General features: G+C 37.1%; 25 pseudogenes; all 25 read right to left on the bottom strand.

The window, feature by feature from the left end:
* Nucleotides 1-445: 445 nt before the first annotated feature.
* LOC145650389 (5S ribosomal RNA) lies at nucleotides 446-564 on the bottom strand (annotated as a pseudogene).
* A 792-nt stretch (nucleotides 565-1,356) lies between these two features.
* Nucleotides 1,357-1,475, bottom strand: LOC145643787 (5S ribosomal RNA; annotated as a pseudogene).
* A 570-nt stretch (nucleotides 1,476-2,045) lies between these two features.
* On the bottom strand, nucleotides 2,046-2,164 carry LOC145649932 (5S ribosomal RNA; annotated as a pseudogene).
* A 352-nt stretch (nucleotides 2,165-2,516) lies between these two features.
* LOC145643786 (5S ribosomal RNA) lies at nucleotides 2,517-2,635 on the bottom strand (annotated as a pseudogene).
* Nucleotides 2,636-3,426: 791 nt separating this feature from the next.
* LOC145650387 (5S ribosomal RNA) lies at nucleotides 3,427-3,545 on the bottom strand (annotated as a pseudogene).
* Nucleotides 3,546-4,115: 570 nt separating this feature from the next.
* On the bottom strand, nucleotides 4,116-4,234 carry LOC145649931 (5S ribosomal RNA; annotated as a pseudogene).
* A 352-nt stretch (nucleotides 4,235-4,586) lies between these two features.
* LOC145643785 (5S ribosomal RNA) lies at nucleotides 4,587-4,705 on the bottom strand (annotated as a pseudogene).
* Nucleotides 4,706-5,275: 570 nt separating this feature from the next.
* LOC145649930 (5S ribosomal RNA) lies at nucleotides 5,276-5,394 on the bottom strand (annotated as a pseudogene).
* A 791-nt stretch (nucleotides 5,395-6,185) lies between these two features.
* Nucleotides 6,186-6,304, bottom strand: LOC145648867 (5S ribosomal RNA; annotated as a pseudogene).
* Nucleotides 6,305-7,095: 791 nt separating this feature from the next.
* On the bottom strand, nucleotides 7,096-7,214 carry LOC145650386 (5S ribosomal RNA; annotated as a pseudogene).
* Nucleotides 7,215-8,005: 791 nt separating this feature from the next.
* On the bottom strand, nucleotides 8,006-8,124 carry LOC145648865 (5S ribosomal RNA; annotated as a pseudogene).
* A 792-nt stretch (nucleotides 8,125-8,916) lies between these two features.
* LOC145643784 (5S ribosomal RNA) lies at nucleotides 8,917-9,035 on the bottom strand (annotated as a pseudogene).
* Nucleotides 9,036-9,605: 570 nt separating this feature from the next.
* Nucleotides 9,606-9,724, bottom strand: LOC145649928 (5S ribosomal RNA; annotated as a pseudogene).
* A 791-nt stretch (nucleotides 9,725-10,515) lies between these two features.
* LOC145648864 (5S ribosomal RNA) lies at nucleotides 10,516-10,634 on the bottom strand (annotated as a pseudogene).
* Nucleotides 10,635-11,647: 1,013 nt separating this feature from the next.
* On the bottom strand, nucleotides 11,648-11,766 carry LOC145643783 (5S ribosomal RNA; annotated as a pseudogene).
* A 570-nt stretch (nucleotides 11,767-12,336) lies between these two features.
* LOC145649927 (5S ribosomal RNA) lies at nucleotides 12,337-12,455 on the bottom strand (annotated as a pseudogene).
* Nucleotides 12,456-13,246: 791 nt separating this feature from the next.
* Nucleotides 13,247-13,365, bottom strand: LOC145648863 (5S ribosomal RNA; annotated as a pseudogene).
* Nucleotides 13,366-14,378: 1,013 nt separating this feature from the next.
* Nucleotides 14,379-14,497, bottom strand: LOC145643782 (5S ribosomal RNA; annotated as a pseudogene).
* Nucleotides 14,498-15,067: 570 nt separating this feature from the next.
* Nucleotides 15,068-15,186, bottom strand: LOC145649926 (5S ribosomal RNA; annotated as a pseudogene).
* Nucleotides 15,187-15,977: 791 nt separating this feature from the next.
* LOC145648862 (5S ribosomal RNA) lies at nucleotides 15,978-16,096 on the bottom strand (annotated as a pseudogene).
* A 1,012-nt stretch (nucleotides 16,097-17,108) lies between these two features.
* LOC145650385 (5S ribosomal RNA) lies at nucleotides 17,109-17,227 on the bottom strand (annotated as a pseudogene).
* Nucleotides 17,228-18,018: 791 nt separating this feature from the next.
* On the bottom strand, nucleotides 18,019-18,137 carry LOC145648861 (5S ribosomal RNA; annotated as a pseudogene).
* Nucleotides 18,138-19,150: 1,013 nt separating this feature from the next.
* On the bottom strand, nucleotides 19,151-19,269 carry LOC145643781 (5S ribosomal RNA; annotated as a pseudogene).
* A 791-nt stretch (nucleotides 19,270-20,060) lies between these two features.
* On the bottom strand, nucleotides 20,061-20,179 carry LOC145648860 (5S ribosomal RNA; annotated as a pseudogene).
* Nucleotides 20,180-21,191: 1,012 nt separating this feature from the next.
* On the bottom strand, nucleotides 21,192-21,310 carry LOC145648859 (5S ribosomal RNA; annotated as a pseudogene).
* Between the last annotated feature and the right edge of the window lie 515 nt (nucleotides 21,311-21,825).

Below are 21,825 nucleotides of genomic sequence, written 5' to 3'. Positions count from 1 at the left end.
CAATAAAATCTTACAGCACCTGCTATTCCCTGGTACTAAAACATTTCCATTTAATCTGTACACTTCACATACAAGCTTGTCAGTTGCAGATTAAATTAAAGTGATGCAACAAAAACTTACAGCATCTGCTATTCCCAGGTGCTAACAGATAGTTTTTTAAATTAATCACTGCACTTCACATCCTAGCATGTCATCTTGACAGTAAATTAAAGTGATGCAAGAGAAGCTTACAGCATCTCGTAGTCCAAGGTGCTAACAGATAGTTTTTTGATGAATCACTGCACTTCACATTCAGGCATGTGAGTTGGAGAGTAAATGAAAGTGATACAAAAAAAACTTACAGCATCGGCTATTCCCAGGTGCTAACAGATAGTTTTTTTTATTAATGACTGCACTTCACATTTGAGCATGTCAGCTTGAAAGTAAATTAAAGTGATGCAAGAAAAGCTTACAGCACCTGGTATTCCTAGGTAGGGTCCCACCTCAGTACTATCCAGGCCCAAACTTGCTTAGCTTCCAAGGTCAGATGAGATTTGGCGTTCTCAAGCTGGTGTGGCGGTAAGCCTTACACACTTACTCAAATTGCCTAATCATAGCAAATATGATCAAAGACCAATCTGACAATTTTTTTTATTAATCCCTGCACTTGACATTCTAGAATGTTATCTTGAATGTAAATTAAATGATGCAATAAAAGCTTACAACATCTGGTATACGGAGGCACTAACAGACAGTTTTTTGATGAATCACTGCACTTCACATTCAGGCATGTGAGTTGGAGAGTAAATGAAAGTGATGCAAAAAAAACTTACAGCATCTGCTATTCCCAGGTCCTAACAGATAGTCTGAGTTAATTATTCACTGCACTTCAAATTTGAACATGATAGCTTGAACATAAATTAAAGGGATGCAATAAAATCTTACAGCACCTGCTATTCCCTGGTACTAAAACATTTCCATTTAATCTGTACACTTCACATACAAGCTTGTCAGTTGCAGATTAAATTAAAGTGATGCAACAAAAATTTACAGCATCTGCTATTCCCAGGTGCTAACAGATAGTTTTTTTTAATTAATCACTGCACTTCACATCCTAGCATGTCATCTTAAAAGTAAATTAAAGTGATGCAAGAGAAGCTTACAGCATCTCGTAGTCCAAGCTGCTAACAGATAGTTTTTTGATGAATCACTGCACTTCACATTCAGGCATGTGAGTTGGAGAGTAAATGAAAGTGATGCAAAAAAAACTTACAGCATCGGCTATTCCCAGGTGCTAAAAGATAGTTTTTTTTATTAATGACTGCACTTCACATTTGAGCATGTCAGCTTGAAAGTAAATTAAAGTGATGCAAGAAAAGCTTACAGCACCTGGTATTCCTAGGTAGGGTCCCACCTCAGTACTATCCAGGCCCAAACTTGCGTAGCTTCCAAGGTCAGATGAGATTGGGCATTCTCAAGCTGGTGTGGCGGTAAGCCTTAAACACTTACTCAAATTGCCTAATCATAGCAAATATGATCAAAGACCAATCTGAGAATTTTTTTTATTAATCCCTGCACTTGACATTCTAGAATGTTATCTTGAATGTAAATTAAATGATGCAATAAAAGCTTACAACATCTGGTATACGGAGGCACTAACAGACAGTTTTTTGATGAATCACTGCACTTCACATTCAGGCATGTGAGTTGGAGAGTAAATGAAAGTGATGCAAAAAAAACTTACAGCATCTGCTATTCCCAGGTGCTAACAGATAGTCTGAGTTAATTATTCACTGCACTTCAAATTTGATCATGATAGCTTGAACATAAATTAAAGGGTTGCAATAAAATCTTACAGCACCTGCTATTCCCTGGTACTAAAACATTTCCATTTAATCTGTACACTTCACATACAAGCTTGTCAGTTGCAGATTAAATTAAAGTGATGCAACAAAAATTTACAGCATCTGCTATTCCCAGGTGCTAACAGATAGTTTTTTTTATTAATGACTGCACTTCACATTTGAGCATGTCAGCTTGAAAGTAAATTAAAGTGATGCAAGAAAAGCTTACAGCACCTGGTATTCCTAGGTAGGGTCCCACCTCAGTACTATCCAGGCCCAAACTTGCTTAGCTTCCAAGGTCACATGAGATTGGGCGTTCTCAAGCTGGTGTGGCGGTAAGCCTTACACACTTGCTCAAATTGCCTAATCATAGCAAATATGATCAAAGACCAATCTGACAATTTTTTTTATTAATCCCTGCACTTGACATTCTAGAATGTTATCTTGAATGTAAATTAAATGATGCAATAAAAGCTTACAACATCTGGTATACGGAGGCACTAACAGACAGTTTTTTGATGAATCACTGCACTTCACATTCAGGCATGTGAGTTGGAGAGTAAATGAAAGTGATGCAAAAAAAACTTACAGCATCGGCTATTCCCAGGTGCTAAAAGATAGTTTTTTTTATTAATGACTGCACTTCACATTTGAGCATGTCAGCTTGAAAGTAAATTAAAGTGATGCAAGAAAAGCTTACAGCACCTGGTATTCCTAGGTAGGGTCCCACCTCAGTACTATCCAGGCCCAAACTTGCGTAGCTTCCAAGGTCAGATGAGATTGGGCATTCTCAAGCTGGTGTGGCGGTAAGCCTTAAACACTTACTCAAATTGCCTAATCATAGCAAATATGATCAAAGACCAATCTGAGAATTTTTTTTATTAATCCCTGCACTTGACATTCTAGAATGTTATCTTGAATGTAAATTAAATGATGCAATAAAAGCTTACAACATCTGGTATACGGAGGCACTAACAGACAGTTTTTTGATGAATCACTGCACTTCACATTCAGGCATGTGAGTTGGAGAGTAAATGAAAGTGATGCAAAAAAAACTTACAGCATCTGCTATTCCCAGGTGCTAACAGATAGTCTGAGTTAATTATTCACTGCAATTCAAATTTGAACATGATAGCTTGAACATAAATTAAAGGGATGCAATAAAATCTTACAGCACCTGCTATTCCCTGGTACTAAAACATTTCCATTTAATCTGTACACTTCACATACAAGCTTGTCAGTTGCAGATTAAATTAAAGTGATGCAACAAAAATTTACAGCATCTGCTATTCCCAGGTGCTAACAGATAGTTTTTTAAATTAATCACTGCACTTCACATCCTAGCATGTCATCTTGACAGTAAATTAAAGTGATGCAAGAGAAGCTTACAGCATCTCGTAGTCCAAGGTGCTAACAGATAGTTTTTTGATGAATCACTGCACTTCACATTCAGGCATGTGAGTTGGAGAGTAAATGAAAGTGATACAAAAAAAACTTACAGCATCGGCTATTCCCAGGTGCTAACAGATAGTTTTTTTTATTAATGACTGCACTTCACATTTGAGCATGTCAGCTTGAAAGTAAATTAAAGTGATGCAAGAAAAGCTTACAGCACCTGGTATTCCTAGGTAGGGTCCCACCTCAGTACTATCCAGGCCCAAACTTGCTTAGCTTCCAAGGTCAGATGAGATTTGGCGTTCTCAAGCTGGTGTGGCGGTAAGCCTTACACACTTACTCAAATTGCCTAATCATAGCAAATATGATCAAAGACCAATCTGACAATTTTTTTTATTAATCCCTGCACTTGACATTCTAGAATGTTATCTTGAATGTAAATTAAATGATGCAATAAAAGCTTACAACATCTGGTATACGGAGGCACTAACAGACAGTTTTTTGATGAATCACTGCACTTCACATTCAGGCATGTGAGTTGGAGAGTAAATGAAAGTGATGCAAAAAAAACTTACAGCATCTGCTATTCCCAGGTGCTAACAGATAGTCTGAGTTAATTATTCACTGCACTTCAAATTTGATCATGATAGCTTGAACATAAATTAAAGGGTTGCAATAAAATCTTACAGCACCTGCTATTCCCTGGTACTAAAACATTTCCATTTAATCTGTACACTTCACATACAAGCTTGTCAGTTGCAGATTAAATTAAAGTGATGCAACAAAAATTTACAGCATCTGCTATTCCCAGGTGCTAACAGATAGTTTTTTTTATTAATGACTGCACTTCACATTTGAGCATGTCAGCTTGAAAGTAAATTAAAGTGATGCAAGAAAAGCTTACAGCACCTGGTATTCCTAGGTAGGGTCCCACCTCAGTACTATCCAGGCCCAAACTTGCTTAGCTTCCAAGGTCACATGAGATTGGGCGTTCTCAAGCTGGTGTGGCGGTAAGCCTTACACACTTGCTCAAATTGCCTAATCATAGCAAATATGATCAAAGACCAATCTGACAATTTTTTTTATTAATCCCTGCACTTGACATTCTAGAATGTTATCTTGAATGTAAATTAAATGATGCAATAAAAGCTTACAACATCTGGTATACGGAGGCACTAACAGACAGTTTTTTGATGAATCACTGCACTTCACATTCAGGCATGTGAGTTGGAGAGTAAATGAAAGTGATGCAAAAAAAACTTACAGCATCGGCTATTCCCAGGTGCTAAAAGATAGTTTTTTTTATTAATGACTGCACTTCACATTTGAGCATGTCAGCTTGAAAGTAAATTAAAGTGATGCAAGAAAAGCTTACAGCACCTGGTATTCCTAGGTAGGGTCCCACCTCAGTACTATCCAGGCCCAAACTTGCGTAGCTTCCAAGGTCAGATGAGATTGGGCATTCTCAAGCTGGTGTGGCGGTAAGCCTTAAACACTTACTCAAATTGCCTAATCATAGCAAATATGATCAAAGACCAATCTGAGAATTTTTTTTATTAATCCCTGCACTTGACATTCTAGAATGTTATCTTGAATGTAAATTAAATGATGCAATAAAAGCTTACAACATCTGGTATACGGAGGCACTAACAGACAGTTTTTTGATGAATCACTGCACTTCACATTCAGGCATGTGAGTTGGAGAGTAAATGAAAGTGATGCAAAAAAAACTTACAGCATCTGCTATTCCCAGGTGCTAACAGATAGTCTGAGTTAATTATTCACTGCACTTCAAATTTGAACATGATAGCTTGAACATAAATTAAAGGGATGCAATAAAATCTTACAGCACCTGCTATTCCCTGGTACTAAAACATTTCCATTTAATCTGTACACTTCACATACAAGCTTGTCAGTTGCAGATTAAATTAAAGTGATGCAACAAAAATTTACAGCATCTGCTATTCCCAGGTGCTAACAGATAGTTTTTTTTATTAATGACTGCACTTCACATTTGAGCATGTCAGCTTGAAAGTAAATTAAAGTGATGCAAGAAAAGCTTACAGCACCTGGTATTCCTAGGTAGGGTCCCACCTCAGTACTATCCAGGCCCAAACTTGCTTAGCTTCCAAGGTCACATGAGATTGGGCGTTCTCAAGCTGGTGTGGCGGTAAGCCTTACACACTTGCTCAAATTGCCTAATCATAGCAAATATGATCAAAGACCAATCTGACAATTTTTTTTATTAATCCCTGCACTTGACATTCTAGAATGTTATCTTGAATGTAAATTAAATGATGCAATAAAAGCTTACAACATCTGGTATACGGAGGCACTAACAGACAGTTTTTTGATGAATCACTGCACTTCACATTCAGGCATGTGAGTTGGAGAGTAAATGAAAGTGATGCAAAAAAAACTTACAGCATCTGCTATTCCCAGGTGCTAACAGATAGTCTGATTTAATTATTCACTGCACTTCAAATTTGAACATGATAGCTTGAACATAAATTAAAGGGATGCAATAAAATCTTACAGCACCTGCTATTCCCTGGTACTAAAACATTTCCATTTAATCTGTACACTTCACATACAAGCTTGTCAGTTGCAGATTAAATTAAAGTGATGCAACAAAAATTTACAGCATCTGCTATTCCCAGGTGCTAACAGATAGTTTTTTAAATTAATCACTGCACTTCACATCCTAGCATGTCATCTTGACAGTAAATTAAAGTGATGCAAGAGAAGCTTACAGCATCTCGTAGTCCAAGGTGCTAACAGATAGTTTTTTGATGAATCACTGCACTTCACATACAGGCATGTGAGTTGGAGAGTAAATGAAAGTGATGCAAAAAAAACTTACAGCATCGGCTATTCCCAGGTGCTAACAGATAGTTTTTTTTATTAATGACTGCACTTCACATTTGAGCATGTCAGCTTGAAAGTAAATTAAAGTGGTGCAAGAAAAGCTTACAGCACCTGGTATTCCTAGGTAGGGTCCCACCTCAGTACTATCCAGGCCCAAACTTGCTTAGCTTCCAAGGTCAGATGAGATTGGGCGTTCTCAAGCTGGTGTGGCGGTAAGCCCTAAACACTTACTCAAATTGCCTAATCATAGCAAATATGATCAAAGACCAATCTGACATTTTTTTTTATTAATCCCTGCACTTGACATTCTAGAATGTTATCTTGAATGTAAATTAAATGATGCAATAAAAGCTTACAACATCTGGTATACGGAGGCACTAACAGACAGTTTTTTGATGAATCACTGCACTTCACATTCAGGCATGTGAGTTGGAGAGTAAATGAAAGTGATGCAAAAAAAACTTACAGCATCTGCTATTCCCAGGTGCTAACAGATAGTCTGAGTTAATTATTCACTGCACTTCAAATTTGAACATGATAGCTTGAACATAAATTAAAGGGATGCAATAAAATCTTACAGCACCTGCTATTCCCTGGTACTAAAACATTTCCATTTAATCTGTACACTTCACATACAAGCTTGTCAGTTGCAGATTAAATTAAAGTGATGCAACAAAAATTTACAGCATCTGCTATTCCCAGGTGCTAACAGATAGTTTTTTAAATTAATCACTGCACTTCACATCCTAGCATGTCATCTTGACAGTAAATTAAAGTGATGCAAGAGAAGCTTACAGCATCTCGTAGTCCAAGGTGCTAACAGATAGTTTTTTGATGAATCACTGCACTTCACATTCAGGCATGTGAGTTGGAGAGTAAATGAAAGTGATACAAAAAAAACTTACAGCATCGGCTATTCCCAGGTGCTAACAGATAGTTTTTTTTATTAATGACTGCACTTCACATTTGAGCATGTCAGCTTGAAAGTAAATTAAAGTGATGCAAGAAAAGCTTACAGCACCTGGTATTCCTAGGTAGGGTCCCACCTCAGTACTATCCAGGCCCAAACTTGCTTAGCTTCCAAGGTCAGATGAGATTTGGCGTTCTCAAGCTGGTGTGGCGGTAAGCCTTACACACTTACTCAAATTGCCTAATCATAGCAAATATGATCAAAGACCAATCTGAGAATTTTTTTTATTAATCCCTGCACTTGACATTCTAGAATGTTATCTTGAATGTAAATTAAATGATGCAATAAAAGCTTACAACATCTGGTATACGGAGGCACTAACAGACAGTTTTTTGATGAATCACTGCACTTCACATTCAGGCATGTGAGTTGGAGAGTAAATGAAAGTGATGCAAAAAAAACTTACAGCATCTGCTATTCCCAGGTGCTAACAGATAGTCTGAGTTAATTATTCACTGCACTTCAAATTTGAACATGATAGCTTGAACATAAATTAAAGGGATGCAATAAAATCTTACAGCACCTGCTATTCCCTGGTACTAAAACATTTCCATTTAATCTGTACACTTCACATACAAGCTTGTCAGTTGCAGATTAAATTAAAGTGATGCAACAAAAATTTACAGCATCTGCTATTCCCAGGTGCTAACAGATAGTTTTTTAAATTAATCACTGCACTTCACATCCTAGCATGTCATCTTGACAGTAAATTAAAGTGATGCAAGAGAAGCTTACAGCATCTCGTAGTCCAAGGTGCTAACAGATAGTTTTTTGATGAATCACTGCACTTCACATACAGGCATGTGAGTTGGAGAGTAAATGAAAGTGATGCAAAAAAAACTTACAGCATCGGCTATTCCCAGGTGCTAACAGATAGTTTTTTTTATTAATGACTGCACTTCACATTTGAGCATGTCAGCTTGAAAGTAAATTAAAGTGGTGCAAGAAAAGCTTACAGCACCTGGTATTCCTAGGTAGGGTCCCACCTCAGTACTATCCAGGCCCAAACTTGCTTAGCTTCCAAGGTCAGATGAGATTGGGCGTTCTCAAGCTGGTGTGGCGGTAAGCCTTAAACACTTACTCAAATTGCCTAATCATAGCAAATATGATCAAAGACCAATCTGACAATTTTTTTTATTAATCCCTGCACTTGACATTCTAGAATGTTATCTTGAATGTAAATTAAATGATGCAATAAAAGCTTACAACATCTGGTATACGGAGGCACTAACAGACAGTTTTTTGATGAATCACTGCACTTCACATTCAGGCATGTGAGTTGGAGAGTAAATGAAAGTGATGCAAAAAAAACTTACAGCATCTGCTATTCCCAGGTGCTAACAGATAGTCTGAGTTAATTATTCACTGCACTTCAAATTTGAACATGATAGCTTGAACATAAATTAAAGGGATGCAATAAAATCTTACAGCACCTGCTATTCCCTGGTACTAAAACATTTCCATTTAATCTGTACACTTCACATACAAGCTTGTCAGTTGCAGATTAAATTAAAGTGATGCAACAAAAATTTACAGCATCTGCTATTCCCAGGTGCTAACAGATAGTTTTTTTTAATTAATCACTGCACTTCACATCCTAGCATGTCATCTTAAAAGTAAATTAAAGTGATGCAAGAGAAGCTTACAGCATCTCGTAGTCCAAGCTGCTAACAGATAGTTTTTTGATGAATCACTGCACTTCACATTCAGGCATGTGAGTTGGAGAGTAAATGAAAGTGATGCAAAAAAAACTTACAGCATCGGCTATTCCCAGGTGCTAAAAGATAGTTTTTTTTATTAATGACTGCACTTCACATTTGAGCATGTCAGCTTGAAAGTAAATTAAAGTGATGCAAGAAAAGCTTACAGCACCTGGTATTCCTAGGTAGGGTCCCACCTCAGTACTATCCAGGCCCAAACTTGCGTAGCTTCCAAGGTCAGATGAGATTGGGCATTCTCAAGCTGGTGTGGCGGTAAGCCTTAAACACTTACTCAAATTGCCTAATCATAGCAAATATGATCAAAGACCAATCTGAGAATTTTTTTTATTAATCCCTGCACTTGACATTCTAGAATGTTATCTTGAATGTAAATTAAATGATGCAATAAAAGCTTACAACATCTGGTATACGGAGGCACTAACAGACAGTTTTTTGATGAATCACTGCACTTCACATTCAGGCATGTGAGTTGGAGAGTAAATGAAAGTGATGCAAAAAAAACTTACAGCATCTGCTATTCCCAGGTGCTAACAGATAGTCTGAGTTAATTATTCACTGCACTTCAAATTTGAACATGATAGCTTGAACATAAATTAAAGGGATGCAATAAAATCTTACAGCACCTGCTATTCCCTGGTACTAAAACATTTCCATTTAATCTGTACACTTCACATACAAGCTTGTCAGTTGCAGATTAAATTAAAGTGATGCAACAAAAATTTACAGCATCTGCTATTCCCAGGTGCTAACAGATAGTTTTTTTTATTAATGACTGCACTTCACATTTGAGCATGTCAGCTTGAAAGTAAATTAAAGTGATGCAAGAAAAGCTTACAGCACCTGGTATTCCTAGGTAGGGTCCCACCTCAGTACTATCCAGGCCCAAACTTGCTTAGCTTCCAAGGTCACATGAGATTGGGCGTTCTCAAGCTGGTGTGGCGGTAAGCCTTACACACTTACTCAAATTGCCTAATCATAGCAAATATGATCAAAGACCAATCTGACAATTTTTTTTATTAATCCCTGCACTTGACATTCTAGAATGTTATCTTGAATGTAAATTAAATGATGCAATAAAAGCTTACAACATCTGGTATACGGAGGCACTAACAGACAGTTTTTTGATGAATCACTGCACTTCACATTCAGGCATGTGAGTTGGAGAGTAAATGAAAGTGATGCAAAAAAAACTTACAGCATCTGCTATTCCCAGGTGCTAACAGATAGTCTGAGTTAATTATTCACTGCACTTCAAATTTGAACATGATAGCTTGAACATAAATTAAAGGGATGCAATAAAATCTTACAGCACCTGCTATTCCCTGGTACTAAAACATTTCCATTTAATCTGTACACTTCACATACAAGCTTGTCAGTTGCAGATTAAATTAAAGTGATGCAACAAAAATTTACAGCATCTGCTATTCCCAGGTGCTAACAGATAGTTTTTTAAATTAATCACTGCACTTCACATCCTAGCATGTCATCTTGACAGTAAATTAAAGTGATGCAAGAGAAGCTTACAGCATCTCGTAGTCCAAGGTGCTAACAGATAGTTTTTTGATGAATCACTGCACTTCACATACAGGCATGTGAGTTGGAGAGTAAATGAAAGTGATGCAAAAAAAACTTACAGCATCGGCTATTCCCAGGTGCTAACAGATAGTTTTTTTTATTAATGACTGCACTTCACATTTGAGCATGTCAGCTTGAAACTAAATTAAAGTGGTGCAAGAAAAGCTTACAGCACCTGGTATTCCTAGGTAGGGTCCCACCTCAGTACTATCCAGGCCCAAACTTGCTTAGCTTCCAAGGTCAGATGAGATTGGGCGTTCTCAAGCTGGTGTGGCGGTAAGCCTTAAACACTTACTCAAATTGCCTAATCATAGCAAATATGATCAAAGACCAATCTGACATTTTTTTTTATTAATCCCTGCACTTGACATTCTAGAATGTTATCTTGAATGTAAATTAAATGATGCAATAAAAGCTTACAACATCTGGTATACGGAGGCACTAACAGACAGTTTTTTGATGAATCACTGCACTTCACATTCAGGCATGTGAGTTGGAGAGTAAATGAAAGTGATGCAAAAAAAACTTACAGCATCTGCTATTCCCAGGTGCTAACAGATAGTTTTTTTTATTAATCACTGCACTTCACATTTGTGCATGTCAGCTTGAAAGTAAATTAAAGTGATGCAAGAGAAGATTACAGCATCTCGTAGTCCAAGGTGCTAACAGATAGTTTTTTGATGAATCACTGCACTTCACATTCAGGCATGTGAGTTGGAGAGTAAATGAAAGTGATGCAAAAAAAACTTACAGCATCTGCTATTCCCAGGTGCTAACAGATAGTCTGAGTTAATTATTCACTGCACTTCAAATTTGAACATGATAGCTTGAACATAAATTAAAGGGATGCAATAAAATCTTACAGCACCTGCTATTCCCTGGTACTAAAACATTTCCATTTAATCTGTACACTTCACATACAAGCTTGTCAGTTGCAGATTAAATTAAAGTGATGCAACAAAAATTTACAGCATCTGCTATTCCCAGGTGCTAACAGATAGTTTTTTTTAATTAATCACTGCACTTCACATCCTAGCATGTCATCTTAAAAGTAAATTAAAGTGATGCAAGAGAAGCTTACAGCATCTCGTAGTCCAAGCTGCTAACAGATAGTTTTTTGATGAATCACTGCACTTCACATTCAGGCATGTGAGTTGGAGAGTAAATGAAAGTGATGCAAAAAAAACTTACAGCATCGGCTATTCCCAGGTGCTAAAAGATAGTTTTTTTTATTAATGACTGCACTTCACATTTGAGCATGTCAGCTTGAAAGTAAATTAAAGTGATGCAAGAAAAGCTTACAGCACCTGGTATTCCTAGGTAGGGTCCCACCTCAGTACTATCCAGGCCCAAACTTGCGTAGCTTCCAAGGTCAGATGAGATTGGGCATTCTCAAGCTGGTGTGGCGGTAAGCCTTAAACACTTACTCAAATTGCCTAATCATAGCAAATATGATCAAAGACCAATCTGAGAATTTTTTTTATTAATCCCTGCACTTGACATTCTAGAATGTTATCTTGAATGTAAATTAAATGATGCAATAAAAGCTTACAACATCTGGTATACGGAGGCACTAACAGACAGTTTTTTGATGAATCACTGCACTTCACATTCAGGCATGTGAGTTGGAGAGTAAATGAAAGTGATGCAAAAAAAACTTACAGCATCTGCTATTCCCAGGTGCTAACAGATAGTCTGAGTTAATTATTCACTGCACTTCAAATTTGAACATGATAGCTTGAACATAAATTAAAGGGATGCAATAAAATCTTACAGCACCTGCTATTCCCTGGTACTAAAACATTTCCATTTAATCTGTACACTTCACATACAAGCTTGTCAGTTGCAGATTAAATTAAAGTGATGCAACAAAAATTTACAGCATCTGCTATTCCCAGGTGCTAACAGATAGTTTTTTTTATTAATGACTGCACTTCACATTTGAGCATGTCAGCTTGAAAGTAAATTAAAGTGATGCAAGAAAAGCTTACAGCACCTGGTATTCCTAGGTAGGGTCCCACCTCAGTACTATCCAGGCCCAAACTTGCTTAGCTTCCAAGGTCACATGAGATTGGGCGTTCTCAAGCTGGTGTGGCGGTAAGCCTTACACACTTACTCAAATTGCCTAATCATAGCAAATATGATCAAAGACCAATCTGACAATTTTTTTTATTAATCCCTGCACTTGACATTCTAGAATGTTATCTTGAATGTAAATTAAATGATGCAATAAAAGCTTACAACATCTGGTATACGGAGGCACTAACAGACAGTTTTTTGATGAATCACTGCACTTCACATTCAGGCATGTGAGTTGGAGAGTAAATGAAAGTGATGCAAAAAAAACTTACAGCATCTGCTATTCCCAGGTGCTAACAGATAGTCTGAGTTAATTATTCACTGCACTTCAAATTTGAACATGATAGCTTGAACATAAATTAAAGGGATGCAATAAAATCTTACAGCACCTGCTATTCCCTGGTACTAAAACATTTCCATTTAATCTGTACACTTCACATACAAGCTTGTCAGTTGCAGATTAAATTAAAGTGATGCAACAAAAATTTACAGCATCTGCTATTCCCAGGTGCTAACAGATAGTTTTTTAAATTAATCACTGCACTTCACATCCTAGCATGTCATCTTGACAGTAAATTAAAGTGATGCAAGAGAAGCTTACAGCATCTCGTAGTCCAAGGTGCTAACAGATAGTTTTTTGATGAATCACTGCACTTCACATACAGGCATGTGAGTTGGAGAGTAAATGAAAGTGATGCAAAAAAAACTTACAGCATCGGCTATTCCCAGGTGCTAACAGATAGTTTTTTTTATTAATGACTGCACTTCACATTTGAGCATGTCAGCTTGAAAGTAAATTAAAGTGGTGCAAGAAAAGCTTACAGCACCTGGTATTCCTAGGTAGGGTCCCACCTCAGTACTATCCAGGCCCAAACTTGCTTAGCTTCCAAGGTCAGATGAGATTGGGCGTTCTCAAGCTGGTGTGGCGGTAAGCCCTAAACACTTACTCAAATTGCCTAATCATAGCAAATATGATCAAAGACCAATCTGACATTTTTTTTTATTAATCCCTGCACTTGACATTCTAGAATGTTATCTTGAATGTAAATTAAATGATGCAATAAAAGCTTACAACATCTGGTATACGGAGGCACTAACAGACAGTTTTTTGATGAATCACTGCACTTCACATTCAGGCATGTGAGTTGGAGAGTAAATGAAAGTGATGCAAAAAAAACTTACAGCATCTGCTATTCCCAGGTGCTAACAGATAGTTTTTTTTATTAATCACTGCACTTCACATTTGTGCATGTCAGCTTGAAAGTAAATTAAAGTGATGCAAGAGAAGATTACAGCATCTCGTAGTCCAAGGTGCTAACAGATAGTTTTTTGATGAATCACTGCACTTCACATTCAGGCATGTGAGTTGGAGAGTAAATGAAAGTGATGCAAAAAAAACTTACAGCATCTGCTATTCCCAGGTGCTAACAGATAGTCTGAGTTAATTATTCACTGCACTTCAAATTTGAACATGATAGCTTGAACATAAATTAAAGGGATGCAATAAAATCTTACAGCACCTGCTATTCCCTGGTACTAAAACATTTCCATTTAATCTGTACACTTCACATACAAGCTTGTCAGTTGCAGATTAAATTAAAGTGATGCAACAAAAATTTACAGCATCTGCTATTCCCAGGTGCTAACAGATAGTTTTTTTTAATTAATCACTGCACTTCACATCCTAGCATGTCATCTTAAAAGTAAATTAAAGTGATGCAAGAGAAGCTTACAGCATCTCGTAGTCCAAGCTGCTAACAGATAGTTTTTTGATGAATCACTGCACTTCACATTCAGGCATGTGAGTTGGAGAGTAAATGAAAGTGATGCAAAAAAAACTTACAGCATCGGCTATTCCCAGGTGCTAAAAGATAGTTTTTTTTATTAATGACTGCACTTCACATTTGAGCATGTCAGCTTGAAAGTAAATTAAAGTGATGCAAGAAAAGCTTACAGCACCTGGTATTCCTAGGTAGGGTCCCACCTCAGTACTATCCAGGCCCAAACTTGCGTAGCTTCCAAGGTCAGATGAGATTGGGCATTCTCAAGCTGGTGTGGCGGTAAGCCTTAAACACTTACTCAAATTGCCTAATCATAGCAAATATGATCAAAGACCAATCTGAGAATTTTTTTTATTAATCCCTGCACTTGACATTCTAGAATGTTATCTTGAATGTAAATTAAATGATGCAATAAAAGCTTACAACATCTGGTATACGGAGGCACTAACAGACAGTTTTTTGATGAATCACTGCACTTCACATTCAGGCATGTGAGTTGGAGAGTAAATGAAAGTGATGCAAAAAAAACTTACAGCATCTGCTATTCCCAGGTGCTAACAGATAGTCTGAGTTAATTATTCACTGCACTTCAAATTTGATCATGATAGCTTGAACATAAATTAAAGGGATGCAATAAAATCTTACAGCACCTGCTATTCCCTGGTACTAAAACATTTCCATTTAATCTGTACACTTCACATACAAGCTTGTCAGTTGCAGATTAAATTAAAGTGATGCAACAAAAATTTACAGCATCTGCTATTCCCAGGTGCTAACAGATAGTTTTTTTTATTAATGACTGCACTTCACATTTGAGCATGTCAGCTTGAAAGTAAATTAAAGTGATGCAAGAAAAGCTTACAGCACCTGGTATTCCTAGGTAGGGTCCCACCTCAGTACTATCCAGGCCCAAACTTGCTTAGCTTCCAAGGTCACATGAGATTGGGCGTTCTCAAGCTGGTGTGGCGGTAAGCCTTACACACTTGCTCAAATTGCCTAATCATAGCAAATATGATCAAAGACCAATCTGACAATTTTTTTTATTAATCCCTGCACTTGACATTCTAGAATGTTATCTTGAATGTAAATTAAATGATGCAATAAAAGCTTACAACATCTGGTATACGGAGGCACTAACAGACAGTTTTTTGATGAATCACTGCACTTCACATTCAGGCATGTGAGTTGGAGAGTAAATGAAAGTGATGCAAAAAAAACTTACAGCATCTGCTATTCCCAGGTGCTAACAGATAGTCTGAATTAATTATTCACTGCACTTCAAATTTGAACATGATAGCTTGAACATAAATTAAAGGGATGCAATAAAATCTTACAGCACCTGCTATTCCCTGGTACTAAAACATTTCCATTTAATCTGTACACTTCACATACAAGCTTGTCAGTTGCAGATTAAATTAAAGTGATGCAACAAAAATTTACAGCATCTGCTATTCCCAGGTGCTAACAGATAGTTTTTTAAATTAATCACTGCACTTCACATCCTAGCATGTCATCTTGACAGTAAATTAAAGTGATGCAAGAGAAGCTTACAGCATCTCGTAGTCCAAGGTGCTAACAGATAGTTTTTTGATGAATCACTGCACTTCACATACAGGCATGTGAGTTGGAGAGTAAATGAAAGTGATGCAAAAAAAACTTACAGCATCGGCTATTCCCAGGTGCTAACAGATAGTTTTTTTTATTAATGACTGCACTTCACATTTGAGCATGTCAGCTTGAAAGTAAATTAAAGTGGTGCAAGAAAAGCTTACAGCACCTGGTATTCCTAGGTAGGGTCCCACCTCAGTACTATCCAGGCCCAAACTTGCTTAGCTTCCAAGGTCAGATGAGATTGGGCGTTCTCAAGCTGGTGTGGCGGTAAGCCCTAAACACTTACTCAAATTGCCTAATCATAGCAAATATGATCAAAGACCAATCTGACATTTTTTTTTATTAATCCCTGCACTTGACATTCTAGAATGTTATCTTGAATGTAAATTAAATGATGCAATAAAAGCTTACAACATCTGGTATACGGAGGCACTAACAGACAGTTTTTTGATGAATCACTGCACTTCACATTCAGGCATGTGAGTTGGAGAGTAAATGAAAGTGATGCAAAAAAAACTTACAGCATCTGCTATTCCCAGGTGCTAACAGATAGTTTTTTTTATTAATCACTGCACTTCACATTTGTGCATGTCAGCTTGAAAGTAAATTAAAGTGATGCAAGAGAAGATTACAGCATCTCGTAGTCCAAGGTGCTAACAGATAGTTTTTTGATGAATCACTGCACTTCACATTCAGGCATGTGAGTTGGAGAGTAAATGAAAGTGATGCAAAAAAAACTTACAGCATCTGCTATTCCCAGGTGCTAACAGATAGTCTGAGTTAATTATTCACTGCACTTCAAATTTGAACATGATAGCTTGAACATAAATTAAAGGGATGCAATAAAATCTTACAGCACCTGCTATTCCCTGGTACTAAAACATTTCCATTTAATCTGTACACTTCACATACAAGCTTGTCAGTTGCAGATTAAATTAAAGTGATGCAACAAAAATTTACAGCATCTGCTATTCCCAGGTGCTAACAGATAGTTTTTTAAATTAATCACTGCACTTCACATCCTAGCATGTCATCTTGACAGTAAATTAAAGTGATGCAAGAGAAGCTTACAGCATCTCGTAGTCCAAGGTGCTAACAGATAGTTTTTTGATGAATCACTGCACTTCACATTCAGGCATGTGAGTTGGAGAGTAAATGAAAGTGATACAAAAAAAACTTACAGCATCGGCTATTCCCAGGTGCTAACAGATAGTTTTTTTTATTAATGACTGCACTTCACATTTGAGCATGTCAGCTTGAAAGTAAATTAAAGTGATGCAAGAAAAGCTTACAGCACCTGGTATTCCTAGGTAGGGTCCCACCTCAGTACTATCCAGGCCCAAACTTGCTTAGCTTCCAAGGTCAGATGAGATTTGGCGTTCTCAAGCTGGTGTGGCGGTAAGCCTTACACACTTACTCAAATTGCCTAATCATAGCAAATATGATCAAAGACCAATCTGACAATTTTTTTTATTAATCCCTGCACTTGACATTCTAGAATGTTATCTTGAATGTAAATTAAATGATGCAATAAAAGCTTACAACATCTGGTATACGGAGGCACTAACAGACAGTTTTTTGATGAATCACTGCACTTCACATTCAGGCATGTGAGTTGGAGAGTAAATGAAAGTGATGCAAAAAAAACTTACAGCATCTGCTATTCCCAGGTGCTAACAGATAGTCTGAGTTAATTATTCACTGCACTTCAAATTTGAACATGATAGCTTGAACATAAATTAAAGGGATGCAATAAAATCTTACAGCACCTGCTATTCCCTGGTACTAAAACATTTCCATTTAATCTGTACACTTCACATACAAGCTTGTCAGTTGCAGATTAAATTAAAGTGATGCAACAAAAATTTACAGCATCTGCTATTCCCAGGTGCTAACAGATAGTTTTTTAAATTAATCACTGCACTTCACATCCTAGCATGTCATCTTGACAGTAAATTAAAGTGATGCAAGAGAAGCTTACAGCATCTCGTAGTCCAAGGTGCTAACAGATAGTTTTTTGATGAATCACTGCACTTCACATACAGGCATGTGAGTTGGAGAGTAAATGAAAGTGATGCAAAAAAAACTTACAGCATCGGCTATTCCCAGGTGCTAACAGATAGTTTTTTTTATTAATGACTGCACTTCACATTTGAGCATGTCAGCTTGAAAGTAAATTAAAGTGGTGCAAGAAAAGCTTACAGCACCTGGTATTCCTAGGTAGGGTCCCACCTCAGTACTATCCAGGCCCAAACTTGCTTAGCTTCCAAGGTCAGATGAGATTGGGCGTTCTCAAGCTGGTGTGGCGGTAAGCCTTAAACACTTACTCAAATTGCCTAATCATAGCAAATATGATCAAAGACCAATCTGACATTTTTTTTTATTAATCCCTGCACTTGACATTCTAGAATGTTATCTTGAATGTAAATTAAATGATGCAATAAAAGCTTACAACATCTGGTATACGGAGGCACTAACAGACAGTTTTTTGATGAATCACTGCACTTCACATTCAGGCATGTGAGTTGGAGAGTAAATGAAAGTGATGCAAAAAAAACTTACAGCATCTGCTATTCCCAGGTGCTAACAGATAGTTTTTTTTATTAATCACTGCACTTCACATTTGTGCATGTCAGCTTGAAAGTAAATTAAAGTGATGCAAGAGAAGATTACAGCATCTCGTAGTCCAAGGTGCTAACAGATAGTTTTTTGATGAATCACTGCACTTCACATTCAGGCATGTGAGTTGGAGAGTAAATGAAAGTGATGCAAAAAAAACTTACAGCATCTGCTATTCCCAGGTGCTAACAGATAGTCTGAGTTAATTATTCACTGCACTTCAAATTTGAACATGATAGCTTGAACATAAATTAAAGGGATGCAATAAAATCTTACAGCACCTGCTATTCCCTGGTACTAAAACATTTCCATTTAATCTGTACACTTCACATACAAGCTTGTCAGTTGCAGATTAAATTAAAGTGATGCAACAAAAATTTACAGCATCTGCTATTCCCAGGTGCTAACAGATAGTTTTTTTTAATTAATCACTGCACTTCACATCCTAGCATGTCATCTTAAAAGTAAATTAAAGTGATGCAAGAGAAGCTTACAGCATCTCGTAGTCCAAGCTGCTAACAGATAGTTTTTTGATGAATCACTGCACTTCACATTCAGGCATGTGAGTTGGAGAGTAAATGAAAGTGATGCAAAAAAAACGTACAGCATCGGCTATTCCCAGGTGCTAAAAGATAGTTTTTTTTATTAATGACTGCACTTCACATTTGAGCATGTCAGCTTGAAAGTAAATTAAAGTGATGCAAGAAAAGCTTACAGCACCTGGTATTCCTAGGTAGGGTCCCACCTCAGTACTATCCAGGCCCAAACTTGCGTAGCTTCCAAGGTCAGATGAGATTGGGCATTCTCAAGCTGGTGTGGCGGTAAGCCTTAAACACTTACTCAAATTGCCTAATCATAGCAAATATTTTCAAAGACCAATCTGAGAATTTTTTTTATTAATCCCTGCACTTGACATTCTAGAATGTTATCTTGAATGTAAATTAAATGATGCAATAAAAGCTTACAACATCTGGTATACGGAGGCACTAACAGACAGTTTTTTGATGAATCACTGCACTTCACATTCAGGCATGTGAGTTGGAGAGTAAATGAAAGTGATGCAAAAAAAACTTACAGCATCTGCTATTCCCAGGTGCTAACAGATAGTCTGAGTTAATTATTCACTGCACTTCAAATTTGAACATGATAGCTTGAACATAAATTAAAGGGATGCAATAAAATCTTACAGCACCTGCTATTCCCTGGTACTAAAACATTTCCATTTAATCTGTACACTTCACATACAAGCTTGTCAGTTGCAGATTAAATTAAAGTGATGCAACAAAAATTTACAGCATCTGCTATTCCCAGGTGCTAACAGATAGTTTTTTAAATTAATCACTGCACTTCACATCCTAGCATGTCATCTTGACAGTAAATTAAAGTGATGCAAGAGAAGCTTACAGCATCTCGTAGTCCAAGGTGCTAACAGATAGTTTTTTGATGAATCACTGCACTTCACATACAGGCATGTGAGTTGGAGAGTAAATGAAAGTGATGCAAAAAAAACTTACAGCATCGGCTATTCCCAGGTGCTAACAGATAGTTTTTTTTATTAATGACTGCACATCACATTTGAGCATGTCAGCTTGAAAGTAAATTAAAGTGGTGCAAGAAAAGCTTACAGCACCTGGTATTCCTAGGTAGGGTCCCACCTCAGTACTATCCAGGCCCAAACTTGCTTAGCTTCCAAGGTCAGATGAGATTGGGCGTTCTCAAGCTGGTGTGGCGGTAAGCCTTAAACACTTACTCAAATTGCCTAATCATAGCAAATATGATCAAAGACCAATCTGACATTTTTTTTTATTAATCCCTGCACTTGACATTCTAGAATGTTATCTTGAATGTAAATTAAATGATGCAATAAAAGCTTACAACATCTGGTATACGGAGGCACTAACAGACAGTTTTTTGATGAATCACTGCACTTCACATTCAGGCATGTGAGTTGGAGAGTAAATGAAAGTGATGCAAAAAAAACTTACAGCATCTGCTATTCCCAGGTGCTAACAGATAGTTTTTTTTATTAATCACTGCACTTCACATTTGTGCATGTCAGCTTGAAAGTAAATTAAAGTGATGCAAGAGAAGATTACAGCATCTCGTAGTCCAAGGTGCTAACAGATAGTTTTTTGATGAATCACTGCACTTCACATTCAGGCATGTGAGTTGGAGAGTAAATGAAAGTGATGCAAAAAAAACTTACAGCATCTGCTATTCCCAGGTGCTAACAGATAGTTTGAGTTAATTATTCAATGCACTTCAAATTTGAACATGATAGCTTGAACATAAATTAAAAGGATGCAATGAAATCTTACAGCACCTGCTATTCCCTGGTACTAAAACATTTCTATTTAATCTGTACACTTCACATACAAGCTTGTCAGTTGCAGATTAAATTAAAGTGATGCAACAAAAACTTACAGCATCTGCTATTCCCAGGTGCTAACAGATAGTTTTTTTAATTAATCACTGCACTTCACATCCTAGCATGTCATCTTGACAGTAAATTAAAGTGATGCAAGAGAAGCTTACAGCATCTCGTAGTCCAAGGTGCTAACAGATAGTTTTTTGATGAATCACTGCACCTCACATTCAGGCACGTGAGTTGGAGAGTAAATGAAAGTGATGCAAAAAAAACTTACAGCATCGGCTATTCCCAGGTGCTAACAGATAGTTTTTTTTATTAATGACTGCACTTCACATTTGAGCATGTCAGCTTGAAAGTAAATTAAAGTGATGCAAGAAAAGCTTACAGCACCTGGTATTCCTAGGTAGGGTCCCACCTCAGTACTATCCAGGCCCAAACTTGCTTAGCTTCCAAGGTCAGATGAGATTGGGCGTTCTCAAGCTGGTGTGGCGGTAAGCCTTAAACACTTACTCAAATTGCCTAATCATAGCAAATATGATCAAAGACCAATCTGACAATTTTTTTTATTAATCCCTGCACTTGACATTCTAGAATGTTATCTTGAATGTAAATTAAATGATGCAATAAAAGCTTACAACATCTGGTATACGGAGGCACTAACAGACAGTTTTTTGATGAATCACTGCACTTCACATTCAGGCATGTGAGTTGGAGAGTAAATGAAAGTGATGCAAAAAAAACTTACAGCATCTGCTATTCCCAGGTGCTAACAGATAGTTTTTTTTATTAATCACTGCACTTCACATTTGTGCATGTCAGCTTGAAAGTAAATTAAAGTGATGCAAGAGAAGATTACAGCATCTCGTAGTCCAAGGTGCTAACAGATAGTTTTTTGATGAATCACTGCACTTCACATTCAGGCATGTGAGTTGGAGAGTAAATGAAAGTGATGCAAAAAAAACTTACAGCATCTGCTATTCCCAGGTGCTAACAGATAGTTTGAGTTAATTAT

The sequence above is a fragment of the Electrophorus electricus genome, chromosome 13, assembly GCF_041902795.1.
Source record: "Electrophorus electricus isolate QZ-2024a chromosome 13, ASM4190279v1, whole genome shotgun sequence".
NCBI classification, from domain to species: domain Eukaryota; kingdom Metazoa; phylum Chordata; class Actinopteri; order Gymnotiformes; family Gymnotidae; genus Electrophorus; species Electrophorus electricus.
Note: the sequence above shows the minus strand (reverse complement) of the source record. Positions and strands in the feature narration are given on the sequence as shown.